Here is a 22,455-nt window from a genome sequence, read left to right as displayed (position 1 = left end):
AAAAAAAAAAAAAAAAAAAAAAACCTTCATAAACAGATAAAAATGGTGAACATTCTGAATAACTTGAGTTTTATTTTCCAGAGAAACATAACCTAAGATGCTTTGTACTTTGGCACCAAGTGTGTGGGAGATACGGAGGTTTAAAGATGGAAGATGAACACATTAATGAATCTATGTTCTGGATGATGGAGTTACTCTATCCTCACTTTCACCCCCATGAAACAGGCAGTGAGGCTTTCGCCCCTGGGAAAGAGTGGGAAGTTGTGCACTTGAAAGAACGAACCAGTCTAGAAAAGACACTCAGGTGAGGCCCACTTCTCACAATCCCTACTCAAACTGCACACAGAGCTCCAATTAGCATTTTTAGCTCCTCGAGGCCAAAAGTGAAATGAGGGCCAAATATTCATGATAAAGCCTTCAAATTGAGAGCACAATAAAAGGAAGAAAGGAGCAAGGCAAAGCAAGAAGGAAGAGGGGGGAGTTGGGGAACAGATGTTAATGGCTTTACAAATCTATCATGAATATCATCAGAGATAAAGATAACACTTCAACAGCAAACAAAATCTAGACAAAAATATGTATGTCTATAATTCATTTTATATATAATTAAAAGAAACCTTTAGAAAACAAATAGCATCTCTTGGAAAGTAAAAACAAGTCAAATGAATTTTTTGGTTTTTAATTCACAGAAAGAATTAGCAGATAAAAACTGAAGAAATGCTTAAAAAGTGGCTAAACAGAGAATGTGCCCTAAAGTCTCACTGTTCAGAGATGAAGATTTGGGAAAGCACAGGCTTTTGGGGGTGCCACTTGCATCAATGGATCAATGCACTGATGAACTTATGCCTGAGTGTGTGGTTACCAGGGAGGCCTGGTCAGGAGTGGCTGTCACTGTGGGGTGTGACCTGGAAGGTGTGTCTCCCTGCCTGCCCTGCTCCTCTCTTCATTCCCTGCATCCTGACCACAGTGACGCAAGAGGCTCTTCTCTGGAAGACCATCCAGCATATGCTTCCTGCCATGGAGTCAGCCAGCAAACCCTCTCTTCCCTTAAGCTGTAGGCACCAGATTGTGGCTCATCAATGGGAAATGGTGAGAATGGCCTCTCCCCCACTGCAAAAAAAAGAAACAAGAAATAGAAAGGGTCCACTACATATGTGTCCAGAACACTGAATGAAAATAGGTGCATTATTACATTTCAGAAAAAATAAGCCAGAAGGATTCTGTGTGGCAGGAGATTGTGGTAGAAAGTCACATTGTTTTCTCTGGTTAGTTGATGTGGTTTGGCTTTTTTCCTTGGTTGGGGCTTTGATTTGTATGGGAAAGGAATCCCAATCACCGGTGAACTTCTGGTAAGACTATGATGGTAAGTGGTTATACTTGAAAGGAAATTACATTAACCAAGGGCCCAACATCACAGCTGGGATATGTACAGACAGTTGGCATCATCCCAAAATAATGGGTCAGAAAACTCGTTTGGTGGTTCTAGTGGTTCCTTAGGGAAGACAGAGCAGTCCTATGTATGTTTGGATAGCCCACTTCAGCTTTAAGCAACCACAGAAACACTCCTGTATGAGCATCCTAGAGCACTCAGAGAAGGCAGAATGTTAGACACGCATGCCCAAGTTTGAAGAATCCATTCAAAACTCAACTTTAGGGATGCCCCTGAGGTCACAGAAATCTGACAAGACGCGAGAAGCCCCTGGTCCTGATTATAAGGCACAGTCATCATCTCATAGATCTTAGTCACTGTTGTTGCTCCCTGCCTACAGGCAGTACACTCTCTCCCTCTGCCCTATTGCTTTTCCCAGGATCGTTGATTCAAGTCTTCTTGTATGTGCAGTATGTTCCTTCTCTTCGCTTATTCTATCCATTTTCCAGAATAGTTGTCCAGATTAAATCCAACCCTCTGCTACCCATATGAGCAGCTGATTGAGGCAGACATAGATATCCACCACCAAAATATCAGGCAGGCCCAGAGTACAGCATCTGTCCTCATCCATTCCTCTTTCTCCTAGAAAGCCACTTTCCACCTACTCCTGCCACTCCAGCCTCTCAAACCTTCCCTAGACTCACTCTGAGCCAGTGACTTTCCTCCAAATTCCTACAAATTGAAGCATTCAGAAGAGAATGTTCATAGAATCACACAACCCACCCCAGCTGAGCACCGCACCTCAACTCAGCTTTCCTGCCTACTCTCCTTTTGGAGACAATCCCTCTCCTGTGCACTAGGGTACTACTCTCCTGTCTTCTTGCTGATTTCACAGGGGCCATTCCTCCTTTTCCCTCCTTTGCAAGATTGGTTATACTCATTTGTTCCAATGAACTAACTCCATTTTCTCAAGATCTCATTCAAATTATGCCTACATTTTGCCCTCTGTTGGTACTTCTTTTGAGAGGGTAACAACGTACCACTCTAATGGAGCCTAGTCTGACAGCAGCATTTGCCATGGCTGATGGTTTTCTCTTTTTGTATTTATGTCAAGATGCTACAGTGGGGTGGACTCCATGTCACCTTCCATTGCCTACTCCTCTTCTCTCTGATTTGACTGATGTCTGAGCAGCTCAGGTCTTGGTTCTTGGTCTCATGTTTCCCTTTACGATTGCTCCGCTGGCGATCTCATCCATTCTTTCTGTGCTGAGGATGCCTAATGTCACACTATGTCCAGACCTCCTTCCAAATGATGGACATCTCCACTCAGTTTTTCTAAGCCATCTCAAGCTCAGCATGGCCAACTCTAGACTGCTTTTTCTCTCTAAAAACTTGTTCTCAATGTGAGGTACAGGATCTCAGGATAAATCCTGAGGGGATTTCACTGACCTTATCAGACCCAAAAGCTACAACTCTTGTTGTATAGGTCTTGCTTCATCTTGGTCTTAACCATCCAGCAGAAAAGTATAAAAATGAAGTATAAAAAGTAAAGCCATACTGTTATGTTCAGCTGTAGGGGACTCAGGTCAACAATTTCTGACATTGCCAGTCAAGCAGAAGACACAATACTATTATGGACTACTGAACTCTTTTAGAATATTTTGCTGAGTTAACACACCTATAATATTCAGATGACATCCGAGGGGAACTATCCGCTTGGGCTCCCGCTCTTATCCCTCTTTCAGACAGGAGCTTTCTTTCTCAATAAATATATTCTGCTCATAAAAAATATTCAAATGATGAAACTAAACAGAAAAAGGGGATATAGATGAATGTTCATTTTTGTATCTGTGTATTCAAAATGGTTAGGATAGATATATAGTTACATTCTCTTAAAGAATACAGGGATTTGTTCTAATAGTGTTTGTTAATAGGATATCATGTCCGCATCTTGTACAGCAAATAACCACTAGATAGAATGTATGCAATGTGTTAATTATTGAAACTGTCCTACCAATTTGGTTTGAAACTGTCTCATTGCTATTTGTTTCTCAATAAAATTATGGAAAAAAAGCAAAAAATAAAAAATAAAGTATTCCCCTGGCAAAAAAAAAAAACAAAAACAAACAAAAAAAAAACTTGTTCTACCTGTAGACTTACCCAGACCAGTTATCGGCAACTCCATGTTCTGATTCTTTAGACAAAAACAAACATCTTCCATGCTCTTCTTTCCTTCACACACTGCACCCAGCCCATCAGGGAAATCCAGTCAGCTCCACCTTAGGACAAGTTCCCGATGTGACTCTTCATTACTGCTTCTCCACTGCCACTCTCAACAGAACACTTCTCACTCAGTTGCTGCACAAGGCTCCTCACTACCCTTCTGGCCTCAGTCCTTGGCCCCCTTTGGATCTGTTTTTAACCCAGCAGCAAAGTGAACACTAGTAAAACATAAGTCCTGCCATGATTCCCCCCTTTTTTCCAGAATAAAAAACAAAACCATAGTTGCCACAGGGACTCTCATGACTTCCCACTCTTAACTCTATCGATGTATTTGCCTCCTATTCTTGCATCCTTTTGCTCCAATATTGGCCTCCTTTTTGTTCTAAGAATATTCCAGAATTGTTCCTGCTGTCAGGTATGTGCACTTGCTGGCCCTTGGCATGGATTGCTGCTATCTTCCACGGCCAGCTCTCTCACCTCCTCCTATAGCTGCCACACACAGCTCTCTCAGGGGTTCTGTTCTAACTTGACTCCTCACCTACCCCAGCAGCCCTATTTTAAGGTTTATAGCTCTTATTTTCCTTTGTCCACACTCTTTCCAGCTTCCCTGAATAAGAAGCTGATTTGTCTATTGTGTTTGCCTTTTTTAAATCTCCCCTCTGGACTGTAGTATGTAGAATAGTGGGATACTTGTAGCACACTCACTGAGTACTAATGCATACACGAAGTCATAAATGAAATCTGTAGCTTCCATTTCCAAACACAATCTGGTGGCTAGAGGCAGTGTCTCTTTATACTTTTTAAGTGAAGATCCCATTTGAACATCAGTAAAATCTGAGGCACTATGCCTAGTACCCTTCCAAACTATGGTTTAGATTTAAGATGCAACCCTCCCAATGTCTCCTGAATTCAGAGGCGGAGTTTCTGGAAGGCGACTTGATCATTGCGGTGCTATGGTCATCACTGGGTTAGTTCACAGATGAATCCATAGCTGAGTGTGCTGTGCGGTCAGAAGAGGGGGGTCACTGGGAGTGACGTGGAAGGGTGTGTGCTCTTGTCCTCAGCTTCACTCTCTCTGCTCCCTGGCCACCAGGTATTGAACAGCTTTCCTCAGCCCTGCTGTTTCCCCCTTTAAGACAACCCCTTTGTCATGGATGAGACTCTCTGAAATCATGAGTCAAAGCAAAGCCACTCTCCTTTTCACTACGAGTGTCAGGTGTTTTGCCCTTGTACTGAAATGTGACTAATACAATTCCTTCAGTGAATCTTGACTGAAAAGGTATTTAACAACCCCCAAATACTGGGTTATTAATGGATAATGAATGCATATATCAGTTTGCATTTTCTTAACCAAATGCTATTCCAAAGTATTTCCCGGGGGCCTGGCCCTAGCTCAGTTCTTTAAGTGGCTGCTTCCACAATGCTGGCAGCCTCAGGTTGCTGTAGTTCGATCCCCACAACACTCCAGCCAGCCAAAAGTGCCCTGAAGGCATTCGAGGAGCAAAAAAATAAAGTATTTCCCAAGTATCTATGAAATATAATAGCAAACACAATGGATAAAAAAATTTGTCTTTATAGAACTCAAATTCTACTGGTTTCCATGAATTTGTAAACATTGAACACATAGCTCACATGTGTGTCAGTCATGTTTCTCAGTGTTTAGCCTTCACAAAAAGTGGTGAACACCTTACACAAATGCATATGTCCTGTCAGGGTAATTATTATCTTGGGGGGGGGGGTAAAAGTTAATGATGGAGATCAAGGAGTCTTATTACAATGGTTTATGGTCTTCCAAACTCAACCTAGCTGGTAAAATAGTACTTAGTATTTTATTGTTTCCATCAAACCCAGTTTGATTCAGTTCAGTTTTCCTCTTGGGGTAGGAGAGAGAGTCATAATAAAAACAATACTGAGGCACACTGCGATCACATGTGAGGGTCCCGGGCCTGTGGATCTCACAGCCAGCACTCAGGATCGAGGGAGACTCCACAGCTTGGTTTTTCATGCTCTCAGAACTGAAGTCTGCTCCTTCCTCCACAGCAAGGGGCCACACAGGAGCCACCCACAGCACGTGATGGGACTCTTCTGTGACACGATGGGATACACAGATTAAGAAGAAGACCCAAATGTGGGGAGAGGAGAAACAAGGAAAGAGGCTGTGATTATCTAACCTAAGATTTTTTAAGAAAAGAAAAATTTATGTGAAAATACATGTCTGTGGCTATTCATGGATAGAAAAAATGTGTATGCACCAGTGATTTCTAACAATTAGGAGTATGTACTGTCACACATGATTGAGTGATCTTTCACGAAGTTTGATTAATAGAGCAATTCAAACAAACATGGAGCAACCAAGCCAAGCCCTGCACCTGAGGTTGGAAGAGGTGCAGAAGAAACATTTCCTGTTGAATAGCGCAGTCCCAAACTGGCAAGTCCTTACTCCACCAGTGTGCACTTTGGCGAGTGACCCAAGCCTTCCTCACCCTCCTCTGCACCCCACTGTACTCTCGTTGCCAATGTGAGCATCCCTGTAGATTCACAGAATGTCTGTATAGCTACATGTTCACACACATGCACACATACACATGCACACATGCACATGCACACATACACATGTACACACACACACATGCAGGCGCATAATACATGTTTGCACACACACACGTACACAACTTGCATCAACTTTATCTCTTCCAGTGGAAGTACTCCACTTTAAATTTAGCACTGAATCCCCAAAGGGGGTAAAAGTAGATATCATGCAAACACTCCAGGCTATCAAAAACACTGGCTCTCAGCCAGCTCTGAGATGGCTCCGGAAGCCCCGTCAGTGGAGTGATACTTCCGAGAGACAAGTAGGTAATATTTCTTTACTGTTGTGCTCTGAATACCTTCTCTTATGTAGAGAAAAATTCCCCTTCAATATAAGAACTGTTCTCAAAGGCAGATATGAGTGCGTGCATTTTGATTATATATATATATATATATATATATATGTATATATATAGTTTTTATATAGTTTTTCTGTTTTAAGGAAGGGTCTACAGGGTGTTCAAGGTCTCACTACTAGATCAGACTCATAGTGATCCCTGTTTACAGCCTCCTAAGAACTGGGATTACAGGCGCGCGCCACCACGCCCAGTCTCAATTGCCGTCTCAGCCCACCCTGGGGACGAGGCTGGTACTGCAGGCCTGGGGATCAAACCCTCAGCCCCTGCACCTGCTTACAGGCACTTTAATCCGCTGAGCTATCTAGCCAGCCCTTATAGTGTATATTTTCAAAACCCTGCAAACACTGCTACCATGTGTGCACAAATCCCCCAAGCCAAAAAGTTTGCGAGGCAGAAATTTTCACAGACCTTTCAATTGTCAATAAATCCTCAGGATGACCTACGGCAGCATCCTGATTTGCTCCTTGAACTATGAAATGAAACGGCGCCATGGAGGGGCCCTTAGAGGTACCTGCTTAGGAGCCGGCTGCCTGCTGCTCTGCCTCTGCTTAGCTTGTGATCTGCTTAGGAAGGTTATTTGCCACCTAGTTGCTGCCTCAGCTTTCCTGTCTGTAACATCAAACTCATAGGGATGTTGTGAAAATAATAAAACAAGTGATTTCTTCCCATTTCATAACATCTACTGTATGTTTATGTGCTCATGTACATGCTCAGTTTCTCACACTGGGAAAACAGCGATATTTACACGTGTGTCTGATGTATTTCACCTGTGAGTACGATCTCAACGTCTGTCCCTTTTGTGATAAATGTCCAATTTTATCCTTCATTATGGCTGAGTAATACTCAGTTCTATAAAACATACCCACATCTTTTTTATGTATTCACTGGTTGATGGGCATCTGGGTGGCTTTTCAGATTTAGTTAATTACAAACTGTGCCACCATAAACACAGGTATGCGTGTATCACTGTGGCATGATGCTTTTAATTCTTCTTGAAAAATACCCAGAAGAGGTATGTTAACTGGGTCAAATGGGGCCACTACCCGTAGCTTTTCAAGGAGTCTCCACACGGATTTCCACAGTGGCTATACCAGTCTGTACTCCCACCAAGAGTGGAGAAGTGTTCCTTTTCTCCCACAGCCCTTCCAGCATTTGTTACTAGCTGCTTTCTTGATAATAGCCATTCTTTCTAGAGCGAGATAACATCTGCTTTATTTTTCATTTCTTGAATGACCAATGATGTTCAACATTTTTTTTTCACCTGTTTATTTGCCACTTGTGCTTCCAAGAAATGTCCGTGGATCTCAGACGCCCATATTCGGGTGGGGTCTTTTAATTTGGAGGGGCTAAGAAGAAACTGCTCAAACAGGAAAGGGAAATAGAGAGGGGAAGAAAAAGAAGGAAGGGAAAGAAAAGAAGGAACACATGAAAACTTAGTTTTGTGAATGGGGAGAGGAAGGAGATTTGGTGAGAGGGGATGAGATTGGGGAGAAAAGAGGAATCAAGATATCCCATGTACAGATACAAAGTCCCTCTAATGAATGTGGTCATTATGTGTACCTAAGTTGTATAAAGAAGCTTAAATCTTAGAAAAACTATAAATAGTAGCTTTCTTTTTGTTCCAATATAACCTTAATATACATTTAGTGTTATTATGCACGGCCAGGTGCCCCCACACCTCAGCCTATGTTCTGATTCGTTCTTCCTGTGATGCTCTATCTGACTCAGTAAGTCAGAATATTCATTAAGTAGCATATTCAATTCTGAAATTATTTTTAGTTTACTATTGTAGCAGAGATTGTTGTTTGCTTGAGAAATACCTATTCAACTGTAGTTATTAATAGAATTTGGATTTTATTTCAGGTACAAAAGAATGAACCATTTAAATTACTCAGGGATTTTAGTGTCAGGTACTTCCGCAGTCCTGGGCAAGGGATACAAAAGGAAGTGCTGTGTAAAACTTCCAAGAAGACTCCTTCTAACAAATGGCTTCCCCAACCCTGCTTTGCTGCTATCTATGAAGCAGCCATTATGGTAAAGCCTCAGAAGCCACCAGGCATTAATCTTAAAAAATGATGCCGTGTCCAGGGAGATAGCTCAGTAAAATAAGTGCTTCCTTGGCAAGCACAAGGGCCTGAGTTCAATCCTCGGTTCTGTCCCCTCCCCCACCAAAAAAAAATGATGCCTTGTGTTGAGTTATGGCAACAGGAAATCAGAAGGCCTCTGGGCTCTTTAACCACGGAACTGCAATACAAATGGGAAAAGAAGTTCAGGTTTGTTTTATGTTTCATCTTGTATAAGCTGCCTGTATTGCAGCTTGTTATGTGAGGTTAATGCTAACTCTAAAACAGCTATATTAAAAGTAGGATGTATTCTTCAATAGATACTCTTTCTCTCCTCTATAATTGCCTATTTAATTTAGATTTCTGCATGCATACATATTTTAAACTTTTCAGATAACTTAAGTATTTAAATGTAGCCCAATTCTCTAGTTAAAGTTAACATGGAAAGCTGATGACAGTGGATGCACTTCAGAAAATGTCTGCTTTTCTTAACTGCAACACTATGTAAATGCAAAACAAAATGAAACCAAAGAAACAACAATCAGGTTTCAGGGTTTTGGTTGGTGACAAGAAGATTATTAGAAAAGAAAGTCATATACCACAAAGGCAGATGGTGTAACAGGCAAGTTGAAAATGCATTCTGAAAATCAGTTTCTGCCCTAGTTTGGAAAATGCTGGGTTACCGCACAATTTTATTGTGTAACTCAATGATAGTCCTTCAGGATTGCAATCAAAAATTAACTATATCAAGACCCTCAAAAACAATGAGAAGGGCCAGCCTGATAGCTCAGGATACTAAAGTGCCTGCTTAGGCAGAGCACAGAGGCCGGGGTTCAATCCCTGGCTTACTCTGCTGGCCCCGCCCCCGGTGTGCACTGAAAGGGGGATTGAGACTGGGTGTAGTGGCACGTGCCTGTAATCCCAGTGCTTGGGAGGCTGAAAACAGAAGAATCACAAATCCAGTCTATGTAGTGAGACCCCATACACCCTGTAGACCCTTTACCAAATATATTAAAAAATAATAATAACCAATGAGAATAACTGACAGTACTGAGTGTGTATCACAAGGCCTGCATTTGCCTGAAGGTAGAGTTGTGTTCTTCACTTGATGCAATACACAGAACTTTCTAGTAATGTATATGTCACATGGCAGGAGAGGAAAAAGAGAAGGATTTTCCAATCAAAGAATGAGAAAATGCTATAACTCTTCAAAAATAATCATGTTTGCACACAAGAGTGTTCTAAAAATACAAATTGTTTATCTCACACTAAACCCCTCTGCTATTAGCCTCTCTATGCCTCACAGTCTCATGCACAAGATGAGTAGGAAGGAAGCATTCACTGAGCTAGCACAGGCCAAATGCAGAGCAGGGTCTAATGCAGTTAGCCACCGCGTTGCTTAGCTTCCCATCCCGTGACAACACCTGGAACAACTGGCTTTAGGAGGAACAACTTAGGTGTGCTCAGGGCTTCAGAGGTTTCTGTCCATGGTGGTTTGGCCCCATCGCGGTGGGCCTATGACAAGACAGACCATTAGGGAGGGTAGGGTGTGGCAGAGCAAAGCTCCTCACCTCATTGCAGCCAGGAAGAGAGATAAAGAGAGGACCAGCAACAAGATCCCTTCACACCTCCCATGAACCATTTCCTCCAACTAGCCTGTCCTACAGTTTCTACCTTCCAATGGTCCATTCTAGTATCAATCATCCAATCAGTTCTCAAAACCTTAATCTATGAACATTGCTGTGTTGAGGACCAAGTGTTCAACATACAAGCCTTCGGAGAGCATTTCATTTCCAACCATAACAATCACGATTTGTTGTCACATGTGCAGCACATGCTCAGCCCCACTTCTATTCTTCCACATATACAAGAGGCAGACAATCATTACCACATTCATGTTCCTAATTCAGCACCTGGTATATTGCATGGAAGTTCTCAGCAGGCAGAGACATTGTCAAATTTGTTCTCTGGTGTATTTTCATACACACACCAGTACCCAGCACAAAGAAGGACTTCATCAAATTACTGTTAAATAAGTGAAACGTTTGTGCTCTTACCACACATAAAGCTCCATAGGAGCCCAAAGTGACACCTATTTCTCTTTCTGCAAAACTATCTTCCTTAAAAATGTGTATTTTCATATCAAAAAAAATCACATTTAAAGTTTGGATAGACAAATCACTTCTGAATTTAGAATCATTTTCATCTATTTGTTTGCCATGCATTATGTTTTGTGCTGGAAAGTCTCCCCAAGGCCTATCCATATGTGAGGGTTTGCTCCCCAGGCTGGTACCACTGAGGCGAGGCCTTCGGGAGCTGTCTAAGTCCCTGCGCACAGGCTCTTAGAGTGGGCTGGGGGACTTAGACCTCTCCTGCTCTCTTTCACTGCCTGACCATGAGATGAGCGGTTTTGCTGTTTCCCACGCCCTCTGTGATGCACCACTACTGGCCCAAAGCAACAGGGCAAACCAATCACAATGTGAAATTTCTAAAACTGTGAGACGAAGTGCACATCTTTCTAAGTAGATTATCTCAGGAATATTTTTATCACAATGGAAAGCTGATCAACATACTGTGCAGTGTCTGTTTGCTTTTCATAGAAATATATCTCCATTTTTGTTAGAGTAAGATACACTTAACCTAAGGCTTACTGTTTTAATCAGCTTTCACCATACTTACTATAGTGGCATTAAGTAAATGTCCACTGTTTTATAATTATGACCTCTGTCCATCTCCAAAATATGCCTTCTCTTTAAAAATTATGGCTTCTGTGCTATATTTCAAAGTTGCATTTATTAAAAATAGTTCAGGCAAATCATAAATTGCTTAACTGTGTTAATAATAAAAATGTACTTGCTTTGATGACCACCATATGCTAAAGATTCTCTCTGAGTAGTCCTCCTATTTGTTAGGCAAGACAATTAAAAATCTCTAGATAAATCAAACTGATTTCACAGAATTGGAACCATGAATTTTGATACGCATGTGCTGGATACTAATTGACTACTGACTGCATTTTATCACACATGAATGTACGCTGTTTTAAATGCAAGAGTTTTCATAATCAGATTCAGTTGGAGCCTTCTCCTTCGCAGGCCAAATGCTAAAGCAGCATTGTTCTGGATCAGTTTGGGGAATTTCAAGATCCACTTAGGAAAAGATAATATACTTTTCAGTACATATTTCTGAATTGTTGACAGCAATAAAGAAACAAAAACGTGATGATATTCCATTTCTGCCTCATTGATACAAGAAGAGAAACACTGACAGATAGAACTTGAAAACATGCTTTAGAAAATGTCCTCCACTAAGGATGAGGCACAGGCCCTTGAATAAGCTTTTAAATTTAAAGCATTTACCTACTAGTTTCAAATGCCCCAAGGAAATTTAGGAAAACATCTTGACCAGGTAGAAAGAACCACATGTTACAATATGACATACTATTCCAAGAAGAGACAATTTTAACACTCTGTAGAGAGGGAACTGCCCACCATTTATTAGATTTCATGGTTATAAAATAGTCACATAATGGACACATGCAGTACTACAAAGAGAAATTTTAGTTCCCCCCAGAGAAGGGCACTGCTACCATTTTACTAAATGTCACTTTTCTTTAGTAATCACACTTCTGTTTTGCTCCATTATCATGTTAAGGGCTCTGCTAGATAAAACTAAGTGATAAATCCAAAGCCAGAAGGATAAGGTCACTTGTTTTTTAGCAAAATCATGGTTAATGTAACTCAAGAATTTTGAAACAGAACAAATTTTAAACACATCAAGCAATCTACTTAAAAAGAAGACTATGGGGCCAGCCAGATAGCTCAGCAGAGTAAAATTCCTGCTTAGGCAGAGCGCAGCAGCCAGGGTTCGAACCCTAGTGTGCTGTGCCAGCCCCACCCCTGGGGTGCACTGAGATGGGGACTGAGACTGGGCATGGTGGTGCATATCTGTAATCCCAGCACTTGTGAGGCTGCAAACAGGAGAATCACTACAAGTCCAATCTGTGTAGTGAGATCCTGTAGACCCTGTACTAAATACATTTTTAAAAAATAAGAAGAGTATACCTCAAAGAAGTATCCAATTTGTAATTGAGCATGGGCTAAAGATGTATCTCAGCAGTGGAGTACATGCTCAGCATGTCCCAGGCCCTAGCTAAAAGCTCCAGCAACAACTGATCCTTCATTTATTCATTTACTCAGTCAATCAATCAATAACATTGAAATTGAGAAGACCAGTCAGAGCCATTTAATAACCTGAGATAACACAACTGAAACCCAATGATCCCTTGGAACTAGGCACTCTCAGACAGAAGCAGTTAATTAAATCACTCATGCTTTTGAAGAAGGGGAACTGAACACCAAGTAAAGGTGAGCTAGCAACACCCTGAGTTGTGTCTACCTCACTGTTCATGTTCAAAGGCCATGGGCAACGAAGACTTCACTTTTTCTAATTCTCCACTCTCTGTGCAACCAAAACAGATGGGGAGTGAAGACCTATTCCCCGATGGCTACCACCTTCCAGCTACGAATCAGTTTAAAAGAATGTCACAGTCTCTGACAAGAAATAAATCATTTGCTCTAAAGAAAAAGAACACATTTCTGTGAAATGTCTCTTCTAAGACATGTTCTTTGTAATCTGTCTCAGTGTTCCAATACTTGCTCGAGGGAGTAGATTTCTTTTCATACTGACACTAAAGTGCTTGACATGATCACCTGATGGGTAGGTACAGAGTAAGTGGAAAAAGTAGTAATTGTGCCAAAAATAAAGTCATTTTTATAGCGTAGTCTAAGGTAAAGACTACAATGCAAATCTTTGCTCAGAGCCCTGGGGTTCCTACAAAGAACAAGAATACAAAGGTAGTATGAAACAAATTTTAAATCTATTTAGTGAGCTTTCTCTAGAAAGATATTGATTATTGGAAACGGGTAAATTATTTTCCTTTTAATTATACCCCACTGTGACATTACGTCCAGCCTACTCATTATTTTCTATAATCTCACTTGCTTAGGTCTTATTATGGGCAGCACCAATTTTCTTCATTTTTGTAGCTCTCTGGTCATTAACTATGAAGGAAGACTGAAATATGAGTGAGGTGAAAATGCCATCCCATACTGAGGAAGTTCAAAGCGAATTTGTATTGTTAAGTAATCTGCAGTTTCATAAAGTAGCAATCATAGTGCTTCTATAGGGGAAAACGAATATTAATGTGAAATAGAGAAGGGGAGACGCAAATATTCAAACAAAAGGGAAATAAATGAGTACAGTGTATAAAGAGGACCCTGGGGTAGAGGGAGGTGAAAGATGGGCTAATGAGATTGCTTGAGTTAAGCAGATCATGTTAGAATGTACATAGGCATTCTATAGATGCCTATCCCAAGGGCCTGTCCGAAAAATGTTATCCTGGGTTTAAGCATCTTACTGCATAAACTAGTTCTATACTCTATACTCTGTAAGGCATTCTCATTCATTTGTTAATGTGATCACTACATAGATAAGGTCCCAGTGCCAACTTTTTAGTTGAATCATTGTATCCCTAAAATTCATTTTCACCTGAAACCTCTGAATAGGAACAAGGCCTTTGCAGATGTAGTCCAGTCAAGATTATGTCCAACCTAACACAAGATCCATGGTGTCTTTACAAGATCGAAATTTGGACACAGACACCCAGAGAGAACAGCAGGTGTTGTCACCATAGTGGCCACAGTGAGAAAGACGCAGCTGTGAGGGAAGGAGCACCAAAGATGTCCAGCTGCCACTAAACACATGCTTGCAGGAGTCAGATATGGACTCTTTGGTGAGGACCCAGCCCTGCCACCCCTTGATTTCAAATTCATAGCCTCCAGGCTGTTAGAGAATGCATTTCTGATGCTTTAAGCCAAGTTGTTTGTGATACTTTGTTGTAGCAGCCCTAGAAATATCCATGCAGAGAGTATAGCATTTTGGAAGGATGACTTACCAAAACCATTTTTGTCTTGTTGCTTTTTGGCCATGATAAATAAATGAAAGAGGAGAGAGGCTGGAATATTAAAAGATCATTTAGCAAGGTGACATAGTAATCTGGTTTTGAAAAAATAGGATATAACCAAGCTGGTAATAGCAAAATGGTGAAGAAGTCTGAATCCAGCGACACTGAAGAGAAAGACTTAATAGCACGCAGTGAAGAGGAACACACCTGGCACAGGGGAATGCAATATTGGATCAGAAGCTGGGTACAAATCCTTGAGGACTGGAAAGGACCAGGAGAAACAAAGGAGTTTTCTCATAAAGGGGAGAAAGGAAAAAACAACTAGCTTGGTTTCAGGTATATTGGTGAAAGTGTGACCTTTGTTGGTCCTGCAGAGTGAAAACGGAATATTTTGGCCTTTGGAACCCAGAGAAAGAAATTGGGAACTCATAAGCCTAAACATGCCTGGCAGAAGCTCTTTGTGCACTAACTCTTTCAGTAAGTTAGAAGGAGCAGGAACACTGAAGCCCCAGAACCAGACCATTTGGGGACACCTACAACAACAGACAGGAGAAGATAAAAGGCAAGCCTAGACATCCTTCCTTCTCTGCCTTGGAGAACGGTTATGCTCTCCTATTATAGTGGAGAAGACAGTAAATCACCCAACCACTCCATCAGCACTAATCGCACCTGAAGGTCTCAAGTCTCATGAATTTTTGTTCTTAATTTCCCAAAGGAAAGGGAAATTGCTCAGTATCTGCCCACAAGACAGAGAAGTAGCACTATGTGTTCAGTTAACATAAATTAATCAAAATGTGCAACACTGAGTAGATCAGTTTTTTTTATTTCAAAATTTGGAAAAATAACCACATATGTAAATTAGTGGTCAATTCTTTGGTCTCACTTTAAAAACTCTTCAAAATTGGAAGAAAAATTAACAAAGCTCTTAAACATGGAAGGTCAGCTATAAAAGTCTTTAAATACTTCGGTAGGGTGCTGTTTGATACAGAGAATCAAAACGACTATGCAGCCTTCCGTGTGAAAGCCTTCTGTGTGAAAGCAACGTAAGTGCCCTACCTCACACTTTATCCCAGGATAAATTCAAACAGCTCAAAAATACAAATGTAAGAGGGGGAAGCTATGAAAGCTGAAAACATCCTTCTGGTGGTTAGACTTTTTTTTTCAAGGTGTTTTCCAGGTAGAGGCTTGGAACTGTAACACTTCTGAGTCAGCCTCAAGGCCAGAAGCTAGGTGAAGCACTTGCGTGAGCAGCAAAGAGAACCCGCAGGGCTCAGTGATTAGCCGAGGCTCACCAGGAAGCCCAAGTGCCTCCTTACAGCAAGCGCTCCTTTTTGTCTCAAAACTACAGGACACTTTAACACACTTTGCATGGATGCCATATAAAATATCTAAACAATGTTTTTTTAAAAGACAATGGAAGTCCACCATCTCACGGTTCTGGAGGCTAGAAGGCCCAAGCCAGGGTTGTGGCAGGGCCACACTCTCCGGTGGTTTTAGGAGAGAGTACTCTTTCTTTTCCAGGGCTCTGACTTCTACCAGCAAACTTCAGTGGCCCTTTGCTGGTAGTCACATCCTTTGAGTCTCATAGCCATCTCTTCCCAGGGCCCCTTCAAATCATCTTCCCACTTCTGCACATGTCCAGCTCTGGGTCCAAATTTCCTCTTTAATAAGGACACCAGAGCAAGGGCCTAGACAAATGCACTCATTTGATTTTTGATTTCCTCTATAAAGATTCTTTTACCATATGTGGTCACATTCTGAGGTCCGCAGGGTAAAGATTTCAACATATCTCTTTTTAGACAATGCAGTTCAACCCATGGCACTCCTCAGTAGTTATATATCTTCTTCACACATAAAAAAGTTAATGAAAGCTGACTTTCTCTTTGCCAGTGTCCGCTGGCAGTGGAAAAATCAGGGCCAATATTCCCCATAATGTGGCCTGGGGACATCCCACATCCACACATATAGTGCTTGAAATAAACGGGCAGTTTCTGGGACCTCCCTAGACACACTGAAACAGGTCCTTGAGACCCTATCATAAAGAGGCCTGGAGAATCAGAGCACATCTGTCAAATAATATTGCATGTATGCGAAAGATCAAGCAAGGAGCTGCTCTCCTGGCATCTCCCCCAGAGCTTCTGTGGGAGTAGTGGGAGGCTGAACAGAGCTCAGCATTCTAGAGGAAGCTGTAAACTACAGTCCAGAGGGTGGACCCTATTCGCGTTGGAACGATTCTGGTGCTGGGATTACAGGCATGTGCCACAACGCTTGGTCTCAGTGGGCTGTGCAGGGCTGGCACAGCATGTGGTGCCTGGGATTAAACCCCAGGTACTACACTTGACTGAGCAGGACTTAGTCCACTGAGCTACCTTGCTGGCCCAATAGTTGCAAAATCTAAACAGTGAATCTTGCTTATTTAAGCACACACATTTATCACCTCTCTCTAGGCTGTCACCCAAATATCTACATTCCTCACTGTTGTGCCATGTCAAAGCACTGCTTTTGAGGATCAACCACACAGCCAGAGAGCAAAGTCCAGGGGTCTCAATATACTTGGGAAGCAGAGTACCAGGTAGCCCTGCCAAGCCCCTGGAATCTCCCAGAATAGAATGTGTTCCTTGAAGAAGCTTCCAAGTCCCAGATGGAGGTATCGTGCTCTCTCCTTGCCTGCCTGTCCTTATTCATGAAAGATTTCAGTGACACTAAGCAAACCAACCTGCTGACAGAAAGCAGAAGTCCAAGAAAGTCCCCAGGGTCTGAGTGTGCACACTCTTATGCACACTGCTCTGCCCCTTAAGAAAGAAAGGTTGGATGTGGACTTTCACTGCTGTAGCTGCCCGAGTGATTGCAGAACAGCTGGTGGGTGCTGAACAGAGACTTTAAAAAAAAGGAACAGCATAGCCTTAAAGTACAGTTCTAACTGAGGGGAAAAACTGAGTTTGGGAAGGGCTTAAATTTCTTAACATTAGGAGTTTCAAAAGTCCCATCACTTTTTTGTTTGTTTGTTTGTTTTTGTTTTCTATTCAAGTCTTTCAGTTTACTGGTAAATTTGAATGATGCAGGTAGGTATCAGAGTCACATAAGCTAAGTACTGGATATCTTTGTAATTTGGGAGCAGAAGCAGCCCTGAGCCCAAAAAGAAAGTGCCCTTAAGGACAATGCCAAAACTGCAGAACCCCGAGCTTGGGGCTGGAGGGAGGCACATGCAGAAAATCAGAATCTTCTGCCCTTAGACCAAAACTGAGCCTGGAGAGTGCAAAGAAAATGGTGGAGAGCCAAGACACCTCCAGCAGTGAGGAGAGGACTGGCAGGAAAGGGAGGCAACAGACATCAGTAAATTGCCATTTAAAGAATGAGGTAGTGGTTAAGGCAACATTTCCTGCAGGATCAAGCTCCATTGTCACCTGGCCTTCACTGTCTGGTGTGGGCCACGCTTCCAGCACACCAGGCAGGAGTGGTGCCAGATTCAAGTGACAGTTGGTGAGATCTCCCCGGTGAAAAACATCAGAGGCATTTCATGAACAGTAAACCAAAGAATCTACTCAATGATGCAACTGAGTGCAATGGTGATTTTTAAAATTCTAACAACTCTGAAGTTGTGTATTTTCCTTTTTGACCTACAGTTAAATAATGTTACATTTGTAGACTAGTTTCTTGTTAAACTAGTATGTTTCCATACTAAGTGTGTGGGTGCACACATACGCACATGTGTGTGTCTAGTATGTTTCTTGTTAAACTAGTGTGTATCTGTATGTTATCTGTCATTTACACATATGTCATTTACACCTATGAGCCCTGTTGCTAACAAAAACATCGTCATGAGGAACATTTGACTATGCATAGCTTCATTTTACCTTTATATTTCTTTCTTTTAACAATCAACTAATGAAATACAGTTTGGTCCAAGGAGTTCAGAGCCACTCAAGTCTTTTGAACTACCAAAGTTGCAAAGTCATTTTCCTACATAGCTCATTACCATAAACTTGTCTAATTATGGGTTTAACATAGTTACTAATCTTCAGAAAGGTAAATGAAGATTTAATAACATAGTTCCTTTAAAAGTAAATCTCCACTCATGGGTAGACTATAAAGTGTCAAAGATTAGTAAATTCAGAGCAAACAATGAAGCTACCTCTGTAGCTAAATATGTGCGGATATGTTATTTTCTAAAAAGCATCTTTTGGGGGCCGGGGAGATGGCTCAGTAGAGTAAGTGCTTCCCTGGCAAGCGCAAGCGTCTGAGTTCAATCCCCAGTTCCGTCAAAATCAATAAATAAATAAATAAAAAATAAAAAGCATCTTTTGCAGAGCTCAACTGGTAGATTTTGTCATCATTCGTGCTGCTATTGTTTTTAAATTAGAAAAGAAAAAAATGGATTTCCCGAAGTCATCATTAGCCAGATTTAACATAAGTTTTTTATAATTTGAAACTTGACTATCACATTTTATGATATATTTGACTCAAAATCTCTTCACATCTCCATTTTTAGTAAAGAGAGATATCAAGTCAAAAACTACACTCAGATGTTCTTAGGGGAAAAAAATTCTAGAATGATAAATAGCCCAAGATATTGATTCTACTTAGTAAAATTTATCACTCAAGATGAACTCAGTTCATATTTTCTATTATGCCAACAGCCATCTTGAGGGCAAGCCAAAAGTCCCACAAGGATTTTTGTATCATAGAGCTGATATACAGTTGATTCTAGGTTTGAGGTACCAGTAGATTTTTTTTTTTTTTTGCTATTCTTACTAATAACATTTTTTAATTCCACCTTTTAGGGGCCCAGGGAGATGGCTCAGTGGAATAAGCACTTCCCTGGCAAGCACAAGGGCCTGAGTTCAATCCCCATTCCACAAAAAAAAAAAAAGTCCACTTTTTAAAATTATTATTATTGTTATTTTAAAATTATTAGCACATAAACACAACATCTGTATGTAATTTTCAATGAGTTTTTAAAATGACAGATAATATGTGGATACAAAAAGGTAATGAAAAGCTTGACAATCATCTTCAGAGTTCTTCCAGAAGTTTGTTTCCTCATTTTCATCCTTTTAAAATTAATGAATATTTCATTCTGCTTGATCTGACAATAAGGCTTTTGACTTGCATCTATGTTCCAATGGTGGTACACACTCACGCCCACACACACACGCACGCCCACACACGACCACACACATACACATATACACGCTCACACACTCACAGCTCCATGAGTCTCCTGACAAGAGGAATACGTCCTGAGAAATGCTCCCTTCGGTGATTTTGTAATTTTGTGAACATCACAGCGTGAATGAACCCAGCTGGCTACCCTTCCACCAGGCAACGCAATCCTACAGAACTACCATCACCTATGAACCCTGTTACTAACAAAAACATCGTCATGAGGGACGTGACTATGCATAGCTTCATTTTTGCCTTTATATTTCTTTCTTTTAACAATCAATTAATGAAATACAGTTTGGTCCAAGGAGTTCAGAACCACTCAAGTCTTTTGAACTAAGTTACAAAGTCATTTTCTTACATAGCTTATTACCATAAATTTGTCTTTATGGGTTTAACATGGTTACACATGGACCAAAAAAAAAAATGCATTTTTCATTCCTTTGATTTCTGTCTCAATTTGATTTACAAATTCAGAAGTTCATTGTCCTGAATTCTCCATTGACTGGAAACATAACTGAACTTAATTCCAGTTGTTTCAAATTCTCTTTATATTTTTATATTTATAAAATTATCATGATAGGAATCTCCTAATAAGCATGAAAAGTTTATACTTGAGTTCAGCAATGTTCTGAAACTAATACCGTCAAAATTTTATAAAGGAAAATACATGTTTACAGAAGAATAGAAATTAATTACAAACGGCTAAAAAGTTCAGGGGATTAAAGCACCTGCTAAGGCAGGCGCAGGAGCCAGGGGTTTGATCTCTGGGCCTGCCGTGCTGGTCCTGCCTCCGGGAACGTACTGAGATAGCAACTGAGACTGGACATAGTGGAGCATGCCTGTAATCCCAGCTCTTGGGAGGCTGTAAACAGGCAGATCATTATGAGTCCAATCTAGTAGTGAGACCCTGAACACCCTGTAGACCCTTACCTGAAATACAAAAAAAAAAAAAAAAAGAAAGAAAGAAAAAGAATTTAACTATAACCAAGAATTGGCTGTCAGGAATTTGGCCATTGGGTTTTTTTTGTGCATTTATTTTTTCTTCTTCTAAAGTATAAAAGCAAGACAATAACAAATATAAAGATAAAAGAAAATCTATTACCCCATAATATCCAGATCCAAGTTTATACAAAATGTAGCTATATACATAGACATATCTAAGTGATCCATAGAACTCTTAACTCTAAAGACGGCCAGGAACCTTTGTGTGCCAGTCGAACTGACCCTAAGAAACCCAAATCATCCCATGTTTTCATGTAGCCCAGGCCCCAGCACCCAAATCAGCGGACTGAACACCCATCTAAAATGTCTGGATCACAGAACTGCTGGTCCCTTATTCAAATGACCACACATACATATATTCATATGTACAAATACCTGTGAGAGTCTCTAAGGCCAGACATACATTTTCCCAACCTATAACTTATCAGTGACCATGGAAGTGCAAGTATAAAACTCCTCATTTTTCAGTCTTATAAGAAAGTATCCCAGGCTTCATCAGTAATTATTTCATCTTCTGAAAGAAACCAAATGAAAGATTCTCTTTCTAAATCTACTACTCATTTGATAACTAAGTCCACAAAAGAGATTTTGCTCTTGAGTATGCATGATGGGTATTTTGGCATGGAGGAGTCTTACTTCCCTAAGAATGGGAGTTGTTCTCTCTGAACAAGAGTAACAGTCCAACTTTACACAAACACCACTTCTGAGAGAATTAGCAGAGAGACCAAAGTATCATTTCAACCACTGATCTTTCCATACTTTCCTAAAAGGACTGATGCTTTCACTTATTTCTACTGTATTTCCTCTTTCCTCAAATATTATGTTTAAACTAGGTTGGAGAAATAATTGACATTCAACAAACAAACTTATTATTAGCTCATTTCTTTATCAAGATCTTTAAAGAAAACAATGTTTATTAATAATTGAGATAGCTTAAACAATAGTCTTCAATATCAAAAACTTTTGTAGATTAATTGGTATGAAACACTTCTGAGGTTATGCAATATAATATTGTCTACTCCAAATCTTTTGGGCAACTAAAATGGGTCAAAAATGAGTTTTGTCTGTAAAGCCATATTAATATGCTGAGCTGTAAAAGGCTCAAGTCAACAACTTCTGACATTGCCAGTCTTACGGATAACCCACTACTATTATGGACTACTGGAACTATATTGGAGTATTTTGCTGAATTCACACACCTACAATATTTGAATGGCATGGAATACCCATCTCTAACAAAACTAAACAAGAAAAGGGGATACAAATGAAGGACCATTTTGTATCTGTATATACAAAATAGTTAGGAGAGATATACATCTACTTTCTCTTAATTCAATGAGAAGAAAGATTTGTGCTATTAGTATTTGGACAGGATATCATGTTTGCATCTTGCACTATGAATAACCACTATAAAGACAACAATATACAATGTATTAATTATTGAAACTGTTCTACTAATTGGTTTTGAAACTGTCTCATTGCTATTTGTTTCTCAATAAAATTAATTTTAAAAAAAGTTTTATCAAAAACAGTGTTTTGTGGGCTGGTGAGATGGCTCAGTGGTCTAAAGCACCTACCTAGAACAAGCTTAACAGCACAGGGACCGCGGTTCAATCCCCCAACACCACATGCCAGCCAGCCCCGCCCCCTGGTGGGCTGAGCTGACTGCACGCGCGCGCGCGCGCACACACACACACACACACACATAAATAAATTTTT

At 40.6% G+C, this 22,455-nt stretch overlaps 1 protein-coding gene across 7 annotated transcripts in view; it reads right to left on the bottom strand.

Moving 5' to 3' along the window:
* The window catches only part of Esr1 (estrogen receptor 1), a 435,477-nt gene that overhangs the window by 135,046 nt on the left and 277,976 nt on the right, over positions 1-22,455 (bottom strand). The gene's annotated exons all lie outside the window — the stretch shown is intronic.

This window comes from Octodon degus, unplaced genomic scaffold (assembly GCF_000260255.1).
Source record: "Octodon degus isolate 3935 unplaced genomic scaffold, OctDeg1.0 scaffold00246, whole genome shotgun sequence".
NCBI lineage: Eukaryota > Metazoa > Chordata > Mammalia > Rodentia > Octodontidae > Octodon > Octodon degus.
The sequence above is the reverse complement of the archived record's forward strand: the minus strand, read 5'-3'. Positions and strand labels throughout refer to the sequence as shown.